At 40.9% G+C, this 18,954-nt stretch overlaps 1 protein-coding gene across 1 annotated transcript in view; it reads right to left on the bottom strand.

Annotated features, from left to right (window-relative positions):
* Nucleotides 1–1,487: 1,487 nt before the first annotated feature.
* LOC114897444 (proline-rich protein HaeIII subfamily 1-like) overlaps nucleotides 1,488–18,954 on the bottom strand; it is a 30,002-nt gene continuing 12,535 nt past the window's right edge. The window contains 3 exon segments of the mRNA XM_029226203.1: nucleotides 1,488–1,742; nucleotides 7,868–16,184; nucleotides 18,605–18,715. The gene's annotated coding sequence lies outside the window, so the exon portion shown is untranslated.

Genomic DNA, 18,954 nt, shown 5'->3' with positions numbered 1-18,954 from the left:
ACTCCTATTTAAATACTCCCTTAATTCCTCCTGTTTAGTCTGGCTTATTGGGTGTCGCCCATAAAAACAGTTCGGCTTTTGTAATCACCATTAGAGCTTTTGTAATCACCATTAGAGCAGGGAGTGTGACTAATCAGTCAGTTCACTGCAACTCTGCTATTTTCTGCGAAGTGAGTCAGTTTCAACATAAGCTTTGTGCTCATATGTCACTCCCTACTCTCTGGTGTTCAAGTCCATATTTGTTCCAGACTCTAGATGCTTTAAAAAAAAAAAGGCTGCGTGTTTAATTTATAAAAGCATGTTCTATACACCCTCTAAGAAGAACTAACTCCACAGGAATTTGGAGAAATCCCCGTAACGCTAGCTCACTACACAGAATTCCCAGGACAGGGAAGACATTTGTTCCCTCAGTTTGGGGAACTGTACCAATAATACAATGAGCTCAGGTCAACACACACATACTGAATGTTTACAGAGTGCCAAGTACTTTTCATATGTCATTATCTTAAAAATCAAGTGTTATTTTAGAACAGTTTTAGATTTACAGAAAAATTACAAAGAATACAGTTTCCATATATCCCACACCCAGTCTTCCCTATTATTATTATCTTACATTAGTATGATACATTTGTTACAATAATGTAATGCTACATTATCATTACAATATTGATACATTGTTATTAACATCCGTATTTTATTTCCAGATTTCCTTAGTTTTTACCTACTGTCTTTTTTGTCCCAAGATCCCATCCAAGATAGGACATTCCATTTAGTCATTGTATCTTCTTAGGCCTCTGCTGACTGTGACAGATTCTCAGACTTTTTTCTTTTTTTTTTTTGCGGTACACGGGCCTCTCACTGTCGTGGCCTCTCTCGTTGCGAAGCACAAGCTCCGGACGCGCAGGCTCAGCGGCCATGGCTCACGGGCCCAGCCGCTGCGCGGCATGTGGGATCTTTCCGGACCTGGGCACGAACCCGTGTCCCCTGCATCGGCAGGCGGACTCTCAACCACTGTGCCACCAGGGAAGCCCTCAGACTTTCTTTTTGATGAACTTGACAGTTTTGAGGAATACTGGTAAATATTTTGTAGAATGTCCCTCCACTGAGATGTGTCTAGTTGTTTTCTCATTAGACTGGGGTTAAGTATTCTTAAGAGGAAGACCATTTTCATCATATCACGTCAAGGGCATATACCATCAACGTGAGTTATCATTGTTGATGTTAACCTTAATCACCTGGCTGAGGTAACGTGTCAGATTTCCCTATGGTAACTTTACGGTCACTTTGCCTTCTTTTTCCCCTTTTCCATTCTGTACTCTTCAGAAGGAAGTCACTATGCACAGCTCACACTTAAAGAGTAGCGAGCTATGATCCACCTCCTTGAGGGCAGACTATCTGCACTAATTATTTGAAGATTCTATTTATTCAGTCATTTTCTATATCAGTGTGGACTCAAGGTTTGTTTTTAAAATATACTTGGGTTATAATCCAACACTTTTTAATTTCTTTTCTTGCTCAAGTTTTTCCACCTTTGACCACTGGGGACTCTTTCAGTTGGGTCCTTGTCCCTTTAACATAGTCCTTCATTATGGATTTTTTTTTTTTTTTAGCACTTCTTTAATTTCTGGCTCTATAAGATGCTCCAGGCTCATCTTGCATATTTTCTGCCGCAGTCCTCGGATTAGCCATTTCTTGAGAAGCCTCGGTTCCTTTTATTGGAGGATGGTATTAGAAATCAAGATCTGGATGATAAATATGCTGACTGTTACTGGGATGTTTTTGCTTCTCAGCTAAAAGAGAAACTATATGTACATATACTAACCCACGTATTTACACATATCCATAAATATTTCTATGTAACTATTTGCATCTATATTAATCTAAACATGAATTCATACAGGTATCTTCAACTCAAATCCATTACCATATTGATCATTATAGCTGACTTCCCTTGCTTCAACAGTGAGAAAACTGGTTCCTACCATCCACATCCATTTACTTAATTGTTCAATTCCAGTATACATGCAGGGCAGTTTCAGAACTGTTGTTAACCTGCACCCATGTGGGAGGCAACTTTATCAACTACAGTGTTTTCCAGAGAGTCTGGAAAACATTATTCTGGACAGCCATTAGCCTGGTATCATTCAACGATTCTCTATCAAGGAAGAAGGCAGAATCAATAAGGGAGGAAAATGAATGGTCCTCACCACATAGCACATTGGAGTGGCAGGTCAGGGAAGAGAAAAATACAGTGGGTTCATTTTGAATTTTAGCTGAGTTTCTACGAAAAGGGCAGTTGTTTTCCTCCTTGGACTGCAAACTTTTGACACAACGCTCATGTCCTTCCTTTGCCACTGAACCAGTTCCACCTTCTTTCAGCCTCCACAGCCCATCCATGATCAACAGAAGGCAAGCAACTTTACTGAGTATATTACAAAGTGTGAGGTGAGAGGGCACAGCAGGGTAATGAGACAGCGAGGGATGGATAAACAGAAGTATCAGCTAGTTGTTGGGCAGCTGGAGGTAGCAGAGATTGCAAATAGGTACTGACAGGTCCAAAATATTAAAACAACAAGGGGAAATGGGTGGGTGATGGAACGAAATTTTACAGTTGACCATTAATGAGGCCCCATCCACAGCTTTGACTGGCCTGTGCCCTTTCATTGATCTATTATCAAATCAGTTGTCAATGTGCTGTCTTCATCCAGTGGCACTTGGCAATTCTAAAAACAAACCCTTCCATAGTCACTCTCCAGACCTGACCTGATATCTAGAAAGTATTAAGCCAATATATGGGAAAGAGCAAGCAACTCTACACGTGGAAAGCTAAAGTTTTCCCTATCATACGAGAAGATTCAGAGTTAAGATTCTTAGAAGAAGAAAATGGCATGGCAGAAGGAATGGGGGCTTTGGAGGTTCACTCATCTGGCTTTGATTTCAAGCTTTGCCACTTAACAGCTGTGCAACCCTAGGCAAACTATTTGCTATTGTTTATATTCAAATGATATTAAAATACTAAATTATTAGATATATTTAAAATAACATTAAACAATATATTTAATATTTAAAATTATATGTAACAAAACCATAGAATTTTATAGCAGAAAGAATGAATCTTAATATAGGCAAATTTATAAATCATTTAGGAGGGTGAGCGATCCTGAGATGGAATGCAGAATGTGACAAAACAATTTATCTGTATTATAAATGTATGAAGCAACCTCACTGGGGGGTGGGAGGATCAAGTGTTAACCTAAGTAACTTTGGAAATGAGTGGAGTCTGTCAGACTACAGGCAAAGGAAACTGTCCATGAACATTGTGGTCTAGTTGGAAGGGGGATGTGAAACTTCCAGGAGTGTCCTTAAAGGGAGGGGATGCCCTTCTCACTTTTCTTCTTTCCTACTGGGTAGAACAGGACACGATGCCCAGTGGGAACACTGATTTTGGACCACAAGGTTGATGATGATGGAAACAAAAAGAAGAAACCCATCTTCTTCTCATGACTTTGGAGCCACCATACCAGCTAAATTTACATGGAATGAAAAAGAAACTTCTGCCTTGCTTACCCCACTCTTATTTTGAATTTCCTGTCACAAAGGAATCTAATCCCAACTAATATAGAGTTTACTTGTATCTTTTCCTCCCTGGCTTTTACTCTTCCACAAATCCCTGAATCCCTCACAAAGTGATGGTACATAACTTTTCAATACATAACTCTCCTTCTAAGACACTCTGATGTCTCCTTAAGCACCTAACTCTAGACAATGAGGGGGGGGGAATAAAGTGGACTCTTGCTCACAAAAAGATTATGCCCTTGAATGGAGCAATAATTGATCAGGAACATAATTCACATGAACTCATTATCCTCACAGAAGAGTTTTTAAAATGAGCTGAATGACAGTATAAATTTAGCTTTTGTTTCCTTTATATCAAAATTACACACTTACTGGATTTGGGGAGAAATGTTAAGAAGTATAACCTTTAAAAATTAAAGCAACCTTAACTCTGATCCTCTCACCCCACAGTGAGGTGGGGCTGTAAACTGGTGCAGCCACTATGGAGAACAGTATGCAGGTTCCTCAAAAAACTAAAAATAGAACTACTATATGATCCAGCAATTCCACTTCTGGGTATTTTTCAAAGGAAAACAGAAAGAGTAATTCAAAAAGACATATGCATGCCTATATTCATTGCAGCATTATTTACAATAGCCAAGACATGGAAGCAACTTAAATGCCCATTGGTAGATGAATGGATAAAGAAGACGTGGTATATATATACAATGGAACATTACTCAGCTACAAAAAAGAATGAAATCTTGCCATTTGCTACAACGTGGATGGACCTAGAGGGTATTACACTAATAAGTCAGACAAATACCATATGATGTGACTTATAAGTGTAATCTAAAAAACAAAACAGATGAACAAACATAACTAAACAGAAACAGACTCAGATACAGAAAACAAACAGGTGGTTGCCAGAGTGGAGGTGGGGAGGGGGGAGGGGAGAAGAAGTGAAAAAAAGAAGGTAACTATGTGAGGTAATGAATGCTAATTAACTTGATTGTGGTGATCATTTCACAATGTATATTCACATGAAACCATCACATTGTACACCTTAAATATACAATATTTGTCAGTTATACCTCAATAAAACTGAAAAAAGATTTAAAAAAAATAATAAAATAAAAGGCAAAAATAAATAAATAAAAATAAATTAAAATGTGAAGCAACACAAAATAAAAACACTAACATGTTGGTTGGAAGGTGGTAAGTATGTGGTCTAAAACAGTAGAACTATTAAGAAAATAGTCATTCATGACTGGCATTGTTGCTTTTCTTTCAGGTATTTCCATAAATAGGCACTAATAGTCTAAAATCTCTCTCCCCACCCCACCACCACCCCCGACTTTTGATGTTAAACAGGATTTAGGAATCGCAAGTCTGTTCATGGAATAATGAAGCAGATAAGGAGGATAGCAGTTAATAGTTGCTAGATGTCCATTTCAAAATGGTTACCTAGCAACAGCCCGAGCTTGTAGCTACAAGGACTATTGCCAGCAGCTTACAGCTAAAAAGCTTGCTTGAGCTACATACTTCCTCCACTAAACATCTCCTCTGCCTGGTTTTCAAAATAAGAATCACCTTTTGGGGTCATGTGGGCTGACGCGCAATGGACCATCTGTTTTGTCTTATCTCGCCCTCTGACAGGGTTAATGTGCTTGCTGTGTTTATAGCAAACCACTCAGGTTGTGAAGAAAAAAAAATCTCGTGGTATTTGAAGCTAAAACAAAATCTCTTTCAAAGTTTCTAGATGCCAGAGGTAGCAGCTATGTGAGTTCCTAAATAGATTTTTTTTTAAAGTCCATTTTTAAGCAAGAAAATTAAGTTTCCTGAAACGCGAAGAAGTAACTTCAAAGAGTTTAAATCAGTGTTAAGTAATTTTCACTAGAGTTAAGTATCATTCTAAGAGCACTCTAACCAACTCAGCCCCCCACGTTTTCATCTGTTTATGTTCAGTTCCAGGAAGCTAAAACAAATATCTATAAAAGGAGAAATGCAGGATGTATTACAGAGGTTGTGGTATTTGATATTTACATCCTGTCATTAAGCTGCACTTTTATTTCCTTTGTGTTAAGCCTCTCTCCTTGTTTACACCTATTTTCTAACTATATTTCAAAATTGGAAAAATATTTCTTTGTAAAGTCTCTGGAACTCTATAATCTCTCAAAAGGAAAGCCTCTTGATAAGGTTTAAATACACATCACACATGCTCTATGGGTTAAGAATCTATTAAAAATCAAATCTGCAGGAACTTGGATATTTTTATACACAAACAGATATTTGTACATAATAATGTTCACAGCAGCATTATTCAAAATAACTGAAAAGTGGAAAACCTGTGTCTATCGACAGATGAACGGATAAACAAAATGTGGCATATATTAAAATATAGAATAGTATTCAGCCCTAAAAAGGAAGAAAATTCTGACACAAGCTCCAATAGGGATGAACCTTGAAGACATGACGCTAAGTGAAATAAGCCAGACACAAAAGGATAAATATTGTATGATTTCGCTTATATGAGGTACGTAGAACTGTCAAATTCATAGAGACAGAAAGTAGAATGGTGGTTTCCAGTGGCTGGGGTGGCAGTAGGGGCAGGGAATGGGGAGTTTTTGTTTGATGGGTACAGAGTTTCAGTTGGAGAAGATGAAAAAGTTCTGGAGATGGATAGTGGTGATGGTTGCACAACTTTGTAAATGTAGTTAATGCTAGTCAACTGTACAGCTAAATTTAAAATGGTAAATTTCACTTATATATATTTTACCACAATTTTTAAAAAGCCAAAAGCATTTCTTTAGCCCAGACCAATGTTAACGATACTCTTGATTTTTCCTTGTGCTCCAATGTCCTAATGGGAGATAATCACAGCGAGATAAAAATCTACTATGGGGATCGTGTCATAACAGAGGAATAAACCACGTTATTGAAAGAGTAAAATCCTACCTGATTCTTGCTAGGAATTCTGACATCGGTTGATGTAGAAAAATAGTGCATAAAAATAATTTGTGTATATAAATTATACACAAATAGTGTATATAAAAAATTTGTGTATAAAAATATCCAAGTTCCTGCAGATTTGATTTTTAATAGATTCTTAACCCACAGAGCATGTGTGATGTGTATTTAAACCTTATCAAGAGGCTTTCCTTTTGAGAGATTATAGAGTTCCAGAGACTTTACAAAAAAATATTTTTCTAATTTTGAAATATAGTTAGAAAATAGAAAGAAAGAAAGAACGACTCTTTTGAGGGGAGAAGGGGCTGACAACATGTATCCTAACAGATATCCTTTGTGTTGTTTTCTCCTTGCTCTTTCTCCTTCAGTGACCAGACATTTAAATTTGTCTGTCCTGAAGAATTAAACAAAATATATTTAAAAGTGAACTAGAACTGAAATTATATTTTGCTGTTGCTTCCCCTAAGCAGAACTTTCACATACTCTACATGGCTTTTGTAATGGATCTTGTTCAGCAATGTAATGACAATATTACTAGTTTTGCTTGTTTTCTCATCTGGGCCCAAAACTGAAACACTGAGATAACTATTACATAGAGATACTGCCATCCTAATTACAGTGCCCTGGGTTAATCACAATGGACCCCAAATGAAGACCAGATTAGACTTTTAGGCTCTTCTGAGTCACATGTTTACGATGTGTAATTGTTATAAAGACGTATCTCATTTAAAAGCATGATTTTTATCTTTTGATATACATTGTCTTAAGTTTTTATCCCTCTTGCAAAAGTAAAGTGTATCTATTATAGAAAAATCAGGAAATACATGTAGGCCTAATAAGTCCTAGAGCTCCACATAATCCAATGGCCACAAGGAATTCCATCAAAGCAGCATGGTAGGCTAGCCTGTCTGCCTGTAATGGTGCTGTGTTATGTCCTATTTCCTGCACCCCATTTCCTCCAGAGGCATTCCCCCAACCTCCTCTGTGCTGCTCCATCCTTTTAGAGGCTGAGCCTCGTATGCACAGTGTCACCCAGGTTTCCTGCCTTCTGCTTGGGTTCAGCCAATGGGAGGACTGGTAGCCCCACGTCTCTGCATCCCAAAGAAGTAACTACTTCCCAGAAGAAATACTGAGTCTTATTTGGGGTTTGTCCCAGAGCAGATCTTGAAACAAGGACTTGAATGCAAGCCGTTTATTTGGGGGATGATCCTAAGAAACAGTGGTAAGGAAATGAGGAAGAGAAGAAAACAAGAGGGTATATTGTCAAGCAAGTCACCCTACAGGCAACTAATCTTTTGGGACAAGGCGGGGAGGAATCTTAGAAACAGTGAAGAATATGCACCTCAGAGCTGGGAGTGGGTTACTTATCACCAATTTCCATCTGTCATTGCAGGTGGATGCCCCAGGGACAGTGTACATGACAACGTAAGGGCTGTGCCCATTGATTCCTCCAAAGGTGTTTCTGGAAGGACAGAGTCAGTGGAGTGGCAGGGCCTGAAGCCAGAATGCTTTAGAGAAAGAAGTGGAGATGATGTGTTTGGACAATTCTTCCAGAAAGCTTGATCCTGAAAGGGAGGAGAGAGAGAATTCGTCGCTCTAACCCCGCAGCCCCAAAGGCTGCGGGGTTAGAGCGATGGTTTTCAAACTTGGATCTCTGAAAGTACTCTCTGTCCTTAAGATCTGAGAATTTAAACACACACACACACACACACACACACACACACACACACACACACACGCTGTACACACTGTATCCCCTGGATGCCCACTGATAACTGAAAACTATTTGGGGATTTCAGTTCCTCTGGTCATATTTGTGTTTACAGTCAAGTTGCAGCCAGGCGGTAATCCTTTAAAGATGACTTTCCACCAGAAATTGTTCCTGCTGTACGAGAAAAGGGATGGTCTCCATGGGAATGATGTCCGTTTCTAGGGATGGTCTCCATGGGAGTGATGTCCGTTTCTGTGTTGACAAGGAGAATCCTGATCCTGTCTTATGTGCTACTTGTTCCAGCTTTGGAGATGTTTGAATTAGAATGAACATTCCCAATGGAGAATGTTTATGTCCTGGAAAAGACACTGAGACTCAAAGAGAACAAAGAGAAACAAAGGGAACAAAATATTGGGGATGAGAGATTTGTCATATTAAACCAGGGACACAAGCTGAAAGCTTGATCACATGTATCTACCAAATCACTCTGGCTACAGGACACCTTTCCAGAAAGCAGCTCTGGAAACTTCCAACCCCGAAGGACTCAAGGACTTGATTTTCAGAGAGGAACTACTTTAGTGGGTATATAAGCGAATGTCTCAAGCAAGATTCAGTGGGAATGGGCTCCCCTGTGGCCATGGCAGCATTGGAGTTGGGGATGTAGTAGGTGGGCGAGATGTAAAAGCCACTTGTTTGGCCATCCCAGAGAACCCTCCTGTCTGTATGAGAATGCAGGCCATGAATATGATTTAGTGTGTATCTGCAAAAAGCAAAGACAACCCGTCATAGGTAATCTCAAGATTCTGATGTCTAATAAGGAAGCTGAAGAACTTGGCATCAATGATTAGGATAAATAATCTTAGAAGTATTCAGTGTTTAAAGGAGTTTTACCAAAACAAACAAACAAACAAAACAAACCTGCAACCCCCCCACCCCCAACACACACACTCACAGAGGAAAAACACTCCGTTTTAACAGAGCAACTATTTGCAACTTGTTTTCTGGTCTTTCCAGTCTTGATCTATACGCCTATGGTTTTTGAATTGTTGTGGTCAATGTGTTGAATACTTCATGAGTGATCCGAGACAAACCATGTTAGCTCCACTAGTCTGTTTTTCTATCAGCAAATGGAGAGAGCTGCTTCTATTTCACAAGGTTATGATGAAGCATTAGTGAGATAATGTAATATAAACACAATCCGTAAACTCTAAAGTATAAAATTTTGAGGTATAATACTCATGCGATTGTTTCTTACATGCTTTTCTATGTATCATTTTCAATGGTTACAAAATATTCACACTGAATTGCTATCATTGTTTATTTAACCATTGTCTAATTGTTGCTCATTCCTGCCTTTTGCTATCATAAAGTTGATTATAAACATCTCTGCATGGTGAGCATTTTTCCCTTCTGAAATATTTCCTTAGACCGAATTCCTGGAAGTAGAACGGCTGGGTCCAAATAGCAGCTGGGACATTCTTCTTGAGATGATGTACATCTTCCTAGTACAAACCCCACCCCCGCCAAGATCTGAAACCTAGTTAATTAGGATGTACCACAATTCAGATAAATTAAAAAACTAAATCTAATCCTGGCGGTGGCAGAAAATCAGGGTACATAAAACCATATCATCATAATTTTCAAAAGGCAGACAGTTAAATTTTCTCTGATCCTGGAACATGTCTCCCAGTGGCTAAAAGTCCTCTTTCTGAAACATGGCAAGATAGAGAATGAAATGCAAAGACCCTGATCTGGTAACCTTCTTTTCCAGTTTTAGCATCCTCTGTTTACCTGGTTTTCAGAGGATGAATGTCTTCCCCTCTGAGGCTTCAGGCACCCTCTTCTCAGTTGGATCAGATTCCGAGCAAAGTAATTTTGGTAAAAGGATGGTTTGCTACACAGATTTTAGGTTAAAGTCAGGGATGTGAATTTTGTGTTGCATGTATAAAAATATGAGAGTATATTCCTCATGATCTGGTTTCAGTTTTCTGGAAATATCTTAATATTTATAAAGTATATGCAGATTCCTGGGCTCCTGAGCTGTACACACTCGTAACATCAATTATGTGATACTATTTTTGGAGGCTTAAATGCTCAGATTGGCAGGAGTTCTCTCTGCCTAAAAGATTCCTTTTTTTGATTGAAATTTTGCTTTCCTCCAGGCCATTTCTTTACGGATGCCTGCAGGGATCAAAGAAATATCTAACCAAACAACTATGGTTCACTAGAAACTTTCCCTATGTTTCAGGGGAATTTTACTTAATATCGTTAATCAAGGGACCAGTATGGTTGATTATTGAATGATTAGTTCTACATGGATCATTTGCTTCTCCAGATATTTCTTTTTGAATTTATTTTATTTTTTAATTTTTTGGCCACGTGGCACAGCATGTCGGATCTCAGTTCCCCTACTAGGGACTGAACCTGTGTCCCCTGCAGTGGAGTCTTAACCACTGGACTGCCAGGGAAGTCCTCATATATTTCTTTTTTAAATGGCTTGAGAGGGAGTTAGGAGGAGGTATAATGGAAAAGTGCTGGCTAAGAGTTAGATGTGTCTGATTTCAGCTTTGCCACTAACTAGCTGTATGACCAGATTCAGGTTACTGAACCTACTTGGGGTTCAGTTTCTTCAACTTCAATGTTGAATGTAACAAACACTCTGTCATTCTATATGCAGGAAAGGCTATTCAGAGAGCCAAGTAACATAGAAAAGTCTATTTCTAAATGTTGTGCTATTGTGGTTCATTGTGTGTGTGTGTGTGTGTGTGTGTGTGTGTTGCTGGAGCACTGGGTGGGAGGAAAGCTTCCTACTTCTCCACATATCAGTAGTTGAAAAACAGGCTGGAAAAAAACACTGTGTTCTCCTATGTTTGGGCAAACAGGAATCAGGCCGCCCTAACCTCACGGTCGCATGGAGATTGCCAGGAAGCCTGCAAAGACAGCGTGCTGCCCAGACAGCGTGTTTGGCTGAGAGGAAGCTGGAAGGAGCAGTGGAGAGAGTTAATGCTTGTAAAGAGGTGAGCAGGTGCTGGCAGGGTGCTGCACGTACTAAGTGCTGCAGTGACACCTGCCTGACGGCCATTATTAGCTCCTGCAGAAACAGCCAGTAGCGATCTAGGGAGGGGCCTTAACTTACTCCAACCTCACTTCAGGAGCGTTAGTACTTTAATACGTCTACTACTTGTTAAGATTATTATTCCTTTCAGATCCAAATTCTTGCAGCTGGGTATTTATATCTTTTTTTGGTATTTCTCTGGCATCGCTGTTGAAGCTAAGATCTCAGATGAGACGATCAGGTTCTACAAAGCACTACTATGAGAGCTTTGATCAAGAAAGTGAGTCCCAGCATCCCCGAGTCTGCCTTCCCTTCCTCTGGGGCCCTTGGAGTCCCAGGCCTGTGGGGCTGTGTGGCCATCCTAGCGGCCTCCGGCTCACCCAGCCTACACACCTCTGCTAATGCCTCTTACAGTCACTTGCATTTCTCCCTAACACTTCTCTGGCCCTGCCACCTGGTCGAACACTACATCCTGCTGCTTCTTCACATGCCCCTCAGCTCCAGGGAGAACCATTCGCTGTGAGCTTTCAGGTGCCCTTCTTTGGCTCTCTGCCCAGAAGGTTCTTGCCCCTGCTTGCTGGCCTGGTAAACTCGTAAGCCTGCCATCCTTCAAGACTCAGTTAAACTGTCCCTTCCAGTGTTCTATTTGCTTCCCCCTCTGAGCTGCCTCAGCACCCAAGACAATTACATCTACACAGGACAGTGTGAGTTTCTTGGAATCATGCATTTTATTTTCATTTTTGTAATTCCAGCACAGAATCTGGCAAATAGATGCTCAATAAATGCTCAGTCCATAGTTAGACATGCGTTCTAATCATCTCACCTGCAATTCCTGTTTAGAACAGGAGGAGGGGAGGGGCTTAGATGAAAAAAGTTGTGGGGCTTCCCTGGTGGCACAGTGGTTGAGTCCGCCTGCCGATGCAGGGGACACGGGTTCGTGCCCCGGTCCGGGAAGATCCCACATGCCGTGGAGCGGCTGGGCCCGTGAGCCATGGCCACTGAGCCTGCGCGTCCGGAGCCTGTGCTCCGCAACAGGAAAGGCCACAACAGTGAGAGGCCCGCGTAACGCTAAAAGAAAAAAAAAGTTGTGTAAACTGACATGGGAGAATCTATATTAAAACATGTTCGATGGGCTTCCCTGGTGGCCGCAGTGGTTGAGAATCTGCCTGCCAATGCAGGGGACACGGGTTCGAGCCCTGGTCTGAGAAGATCCCACATGCTGCGGAGCAACTGGTCCCGTGAGCCACAACTACTGAGCCTGCGCGTCTGGAGCCTGTGCTCCACAACGAGAGGCCGCGATAGTGAGAGGCCCGCACACTACGATGAACAGTGGCCACCGCTCGCCGCAACTAGAGAAAGCCCTCGCACAGAAACGAAGACCCAGCACAGCCAAAAATAAATTAAAAAAAAAACAAACCAACATGTTCGATCGTCAATTTGCTTTATGTAAACTCATCTTTAAACAACGAAAAATGGGACCAGATGACATACGGTCCCTTTCAGTTTCAAAGATCTCATCTAAAGGAAAGTCCCTCCATACTCAACCCCCAGCACACCCCCATGAATTTCTCTTACACTTTCTATCAACCATGGACCCATTTAGGTTAATAAGTTACTCTTTTCAAAACATTACTTGCTAGGAAGGCTAAGCCTTATTTACCCCTTAGCGCGAATTACTCTAAATAGAAATTCTGCTGTGGACAGCCATGTGTTGAAGACAGTCAGTGTACTTTGTTGTTTGTTTATTGAAGTATAATCAACTTACAATGTTATATTAGTTCACTTTGGTTTTGTTTATTGAAGCATAATTGACTTACAATATTGTATTAGTTTCACTTTGTTTTCGTTTGTTTATTAAAGTATAATTGACTTACAATATTAGTTTCAGGTGTACAACAGAGTGCCCTGGTATTTTTGTACAACGCAAAATGATCACCACGTGGAGAAGCGTACTTTGAATGGAGGGCTCTCCGTAGGCATACAGGTTACAGCTCTTATGCTAATTAGTGCTCCTGAGCTGCAGTCCACTCTTGGCCCAAATTCCAGGCCCATGGAAAGCCATTCTCCACAGTGTAAAGAGCCTGGGCATCTTTGCCAGACAAAGCTGGTTTCAAATCCTGGCTCTGTCACACACTGGCCCTATGACTTTGGGTAAGTTACTCAACTTAGCAGAGTCTCTATTTCCTCACCCATAAAATGGTGATAATAACAGCAAATACCTCACAGGGTGTTGAGAGGATTACATGAGATGATGGGGCTAAGGTGCTGCCATAGAGCAAACGCACGTTAATAGTAACTGTTAGAGCTCTGCATGATTCTGGGGCTCCATAGACTTGCCAGGAGTAGATCTGGGTTGGTTGGCTGTTGGGTCTTGCTCTGAACTGGAGATGGGCTGGGGTGGGGGCGGTTTGGTGATAGGACAGGAGGCCTGCTGAACACCCAGTCAGATATCGCATACTGCGCGGCCCTGAGGTTTGATCAGCTGGGGGACATGCTATTCCAGGAGCTCCATGACAGTCATCAACCCAGCGCCTGCCAACGACCCTGGACTCTGGGGGCCAGTCCCTCTTGCAGCTGAACGTCTTTTCCATTCCTAGCCCGCTGAACTAGGGAAGCCACTGCACTTTATAAAGCTATGAAACATACAGAAACTCTTATTTAAAACATGAAATAAAATGCCAGACTCAGTTTTGCATCTGTAAATAATCTATCTCACCTTTGGAAGTGAAGCCCATGGAAGATTATTTCTTAAAGTGGGGTGTTTAGAGCAGCTACACCTGAGCCCCATCTCAGGCATGCTGAATCAAGATCTCGGAGATGAGGACGAAGAGCCTACATTAAACCAAGTCCCCCAGGTAATCCTGATGCACCCTGAACCCTTGCTTCTGCAACTGCTTTCCCACCGGCACCACTTCGGAGCTTATAAGAATTGCAGACACTCAGGCCCTGCCCCAGACCTACTGAATCTGCACTTTTAAATAACTGCGCTAAAATATGCACAACACAGAATTTACCATCTTAACTGTTTTTTAAAGTGTACAGTTCAGTAGTGTTAAGTATATTCACATTTTTGTGCAACCAATTCCCAGAAGCCTTTCCATCCTGCGAAACTGAAACTCTGTACCCATGAAAACAACTCCCCATCTCCTTCTCGCCCCATCCCCGCCCCAGCCACTGGCAACCACTCAGAACTGCATTTTAACAAGTTCCCCAGATGATTCATATGCCCATTAAAGGTTGAGAGTCACTGCCCTAAGTATGAGAACCACACATCGTAAAATCAGGAGCCACTGTGAGTTTCTTGAGGCACCCAGGCCATGACCCTGGGCCAGGCAATGGAAACGAGGCAGCAGAGCAATGACTAGTCCCTCTAGACAATTCTGATGCTCAAGTGGTTTGAGAACCACTGCTCTGACCAGTGATTTGCACTCTTGCCTACATACTAGAATCACCTGGGAACTTTAAAATTCATGCCTGAAACCCATCCCAAACCAACTAACTCTAGTCTCTAAAGGCAGAGCCCAGGTATTCTGAAAGATCTCCCAGTGATTCTGATAACTTAGCCAAGTTTCAGAACCATTGGAGGGACGAAGGAGAGGTTGGTAGGATTCTGCACTGTGCGTGGGATTTAGAGGGGAATCATGGCTCCAGGGAAGGCATCATAACTGCTGCTTCATTTGATATTGGCCCAGCTACCCTGATATGAATGATTGCTCCAAGGAGTTAAAAAAAAATAAACTGGCTTTATGAAAAGAAATGGCTGTCTCCTTCGAAGCCCTAACACCCTCCCACTGCCTGTCATTATTTCCTATCACACTGCTCCGTTTATTGTCTTAATAGCATTTACCACAACTAGCAATTATCATGCTTATTGTTGGCCTCCTCTCACTAAACCAACACCTGCCTCTGTGTCAGAGCCAGGTTCAGAGCTCTAGCTCACCTCTCCATCTCACAGAGCCCCTGATAAATATTCGAGTGAATCAATCAACCCTGCTATGTCATGGAATCACTGTGGCTTCTGACAGTAAAAGAAACTGCTAAACTCTCAGGACCGAGAGAATCATGGTGGGGTGGGGGGGTTCTGCATGGAGCAGTCAAGGTCAGTGAGGGCGAGTTTTCCCAGATGGAAGAGGCCAATGCGGGTAGTAGTGCAGATGGATTCACTGGGTGAAAATCAGAATTCTTAAATGAGTGATACAGACTTTGAGCTAGTGAAATCTGAATATATAAATGTGACCTCATCCAGAACCTCCCAGCTAGTGAGGCTTGGATGACAACACATTTATACAACACTATCCCACCCCAACTCCTATCGGGGTGGAATTCTGTAATGGAAACAGCATATATTTTGGGACAGACCCGCATTCAAATTCTGCTCTCTCTCCTGGCTGGCTGCTCAACCGCAAGAAATTACTGATGTGAGCCTCAGACTCCTCATCTGAAAAATGGAATAACAGTAATTATCCCACAGATTACATAAAGCACCTGACAAAGTGCCTGACACAGAGCGGAGCTCAATAAATGTTAACTCCCCAATCTGCAACCTGGATTTCCTTACCCACTCCTTTTCAAACCTCTTCTTCCTTTAGTTACACTCTTACTGCCTCATCAGCAGAACACATGCAATCACTTACAGCACCAATCGTCTATGCATTTGACTGGAAAAAAAAATCACACACCGACTTGTGGATTGTCTTCTATCACTGTATTGAGAGCTCTTGTATACTGAATACATGAAAAGTTGAAGGATTTATTGAACTTGTTTCCCAGCCTAAATGGAAACGCCTTTTGGGACAGGAACCTTACCTTCTGCTTCTTTCTGTCCTCCAGCACTGAATTCCACAGTCAAACACGCAGATCTGATATGCACTTTCCATATCTTCATGACCACGACTGTTCAAAGAGTAGATACTATCTCTACCCTATGTCCCAGCCAGCCCATAAGACACCCTCTCTCATCATCTTCCTCCAAGTTCTGCTTTTACCCGTTTCCCAATGACAGGGAAAAGAAGTGGTTGCTTCCTGAGTATTCTGCATCCTTCCAAGCAACCTCTGCTCAAATGCAGCCCATCTGTGCACTGCTGACACTATGAATCTATTTAAATTCTGATGATTCACTATACTGATTGAACTAGGTTTTACTTTTATTAAGGTTTTTATGTGCTTTATCTTTTAACAGAATTCAAAGTATTATGAAGAGATATAACATCTTTAAATCATCATATTATTTATGTTAAGACCGTGGCAGGGAATGCAAATTTCTTCACTCAACCTAATCTCCCCTTTTCCTTTAGTAAGAGATCCCAAATTTTTAGTTGGTGCATTGCAGTCCAGTTAAAAGATGACATTTCCTATTCTCATGAACAGTTCACTGAGTCAGATGTTGGGGTATTTGCCATAGAGGTGTGAGAATACTGTGCAGCATTTCTGGGTGAAGCCTCCTTATTAAGTGTTTATGTGTTTATTCTTCCTCATCTGTTGCCAGCCTGGAACATAGATGAGATGGCTGGAGAGCCAGTTACCTTCCTAGACCATGAATACCAGGGCCACACTTTAGAGATTATAAGAGCTGACAGCCAGAAGGAGATTGAGTTCTTAAAGAATTTGGGACACCTGGCCACGGCAACCCCAAACTGCCTAGTATTTGTAAAATCCCTTTGCAAGAGAAAGCAGCTAACTATTATATGCAGTTGAACTTAATTTGAACTAATACAGGGTACAGTTAAATTATATTTCTTGCATATTCAATTCACATAAATTAAGTTTAATCACAGATAACTAATGCACTGATTCCATGATGATCAAATAGTTTACAGTCTACTAATTGCACTGAACTACTGGCTGAATGTAGCATTTTTGATTTGTGATGCAAAATAAAAAAAATGTGAAGATGCTTAAGGAAGTGTAGCTGGTCCAAAAAGCCAATTTTAGACAGCAGTAAATAGCCCTAAGCCTCTCTGGGCACCAAACATTACCACATAAGGAAAACATATGCAAAAAAGCACCATAATCTAATTAAAGCACTGCTGTTGGTTTTATGGACTTTACTAGCTATTTTTATTTGTCTTAAGTTTTAAGTAGATTTTAGGCATATTTATTGTGCTAGAAAATTTTTATCACTAGTGAGAAATAAAGTCTCTGTTCTAGAAACACATATATGTAATTTTTGGTCTTTGCTTTTTGTCAGAAAATGAGCAGAGTGGGAGAGAAACAGACAATATGAGATTAAGGGAATATTGGTTAAAGGGAATGAAGTGGAAGGTCATGATACTGGTCACTGGGAAACAGGGAAAAGCAGAACTTGGAGGAAGATGATGAGAGAGGGTGTCCCATAGGTTGGCTGGGACAAAGGGTAGAGATAGTATCTACTATTTGAATAATGGACTTCTGTTTACAAAGCCCAAGAGTTATCTCACTCAGAGATAGGTGTAGAAACACAGGGAGGGCTGGCCAGGGGTTACGGGTAAGAGAAGGGATGGCTATAAAGGAATTTCAGGAGGCATTCTTTGGGATGATAGAAAAGAGAAAGTCTCTGCATTCCAACTGCCTGAGATAACCACGGTTGGCCATAAAGTTGGTCATGTATATAAATATCAGGGAATGATTCAGATTTTGACCTCATACTTATGCTTTTTTGGAGACCCTCTTTATGAGAAATACAAAATTAAGTTCAGAGTTTTGAACAAGATCTCTGCAAGTGAGAGCTTCTGAGCCGTAATCTTGCCGTAAATCCAACTCTGATCATTTATCTATACTTTAAAAACAATCAAAACAGGGACCATACTATACAGACTGTTAGTAAACTTTTTCCCCTCAACATAAGTCTCGAGTATCCTTCCCTGTCAATACATATGATTCTAGCTCATCTTTTAAGATAATTCTGTGGTTTTTCTAATAGTCATTAGATAGATAGATATTTAAATTATTTCCATATGTTGATCCTTTCACTGGGGGATGCTTTCCCTAACAACAGAGCCTGGAATATGATAAGCCCTAAATAAAATGTTTGTTGAATTGGTGCCTTGCTCTGAGCACACATGTGTAGTGTCCAGGCTTGACAGGTTTAAAAGATGGTGATCTCTACTCTGAAGCGCCCCCTGGCTGGAGTGGGGAGACAGAGACCAAAGCACCAGTATTCTGTCTCTGAATGCCTGTCCCTCTTCTGTACATCCTCTCTCTCTCTCCCCACACCCCCACTGGGCTGTCACCACTTAGGGCTTGTAGTGAAGGGTGGGAAACTTCACTGAACAGGTCTGTTCCAGAAACACGATGGTGTTTCAGGAATATGCTCTAGATTTCAAAGCACTTCTAACCTTAAAGGGAAAGTTTCCTGAATATCTTTCCCTGGATTGATGACAGCCAGGTCCCAAATTGGAAAGACAGTGGTAATCGGAGAGTCCTGAGTACATTTAGCTGCTGTGAATCTGAAAAACAAAGAATATTAAAAATGAATAAAAATTTCACAAGATCAAGGAGTGTGGGACTCTAGAAATAAAGTTGTCTTTATATTCTTATATGAGAGAATGGATGGCGAATATATCGACTTTAGCCGGGCCAAAAGACAGTTCATTTGTGATTAGAGACATTCTCTGGAAACAATAAATGGACTGAAAGTACGAGCTGAAGAAACAATAGGTTCAAAACCTATCACCCAGAAAAATGC

This window comes from Monodon monoceros, unplaced genomic scaffold (genome assembly GCF_005190385.1).
Source record: "Monodon monoceros isolate NGI ecotype Baffin Bay Population unplaced genomic scaffold, NGI_Narwhal_1 Super_Scaffold_17, whole genome shotgun sequence".
NCBI lineage: Eukaryota > Metazoa > Chordata > Mammalia > Artiodactyla > Monodontidae > Monodon > Monodon monoceros.
Note: the sequence above shows the minus strand (reverse complement) of the source record. Positions and strands in the feature narration are given on the sequence as shown.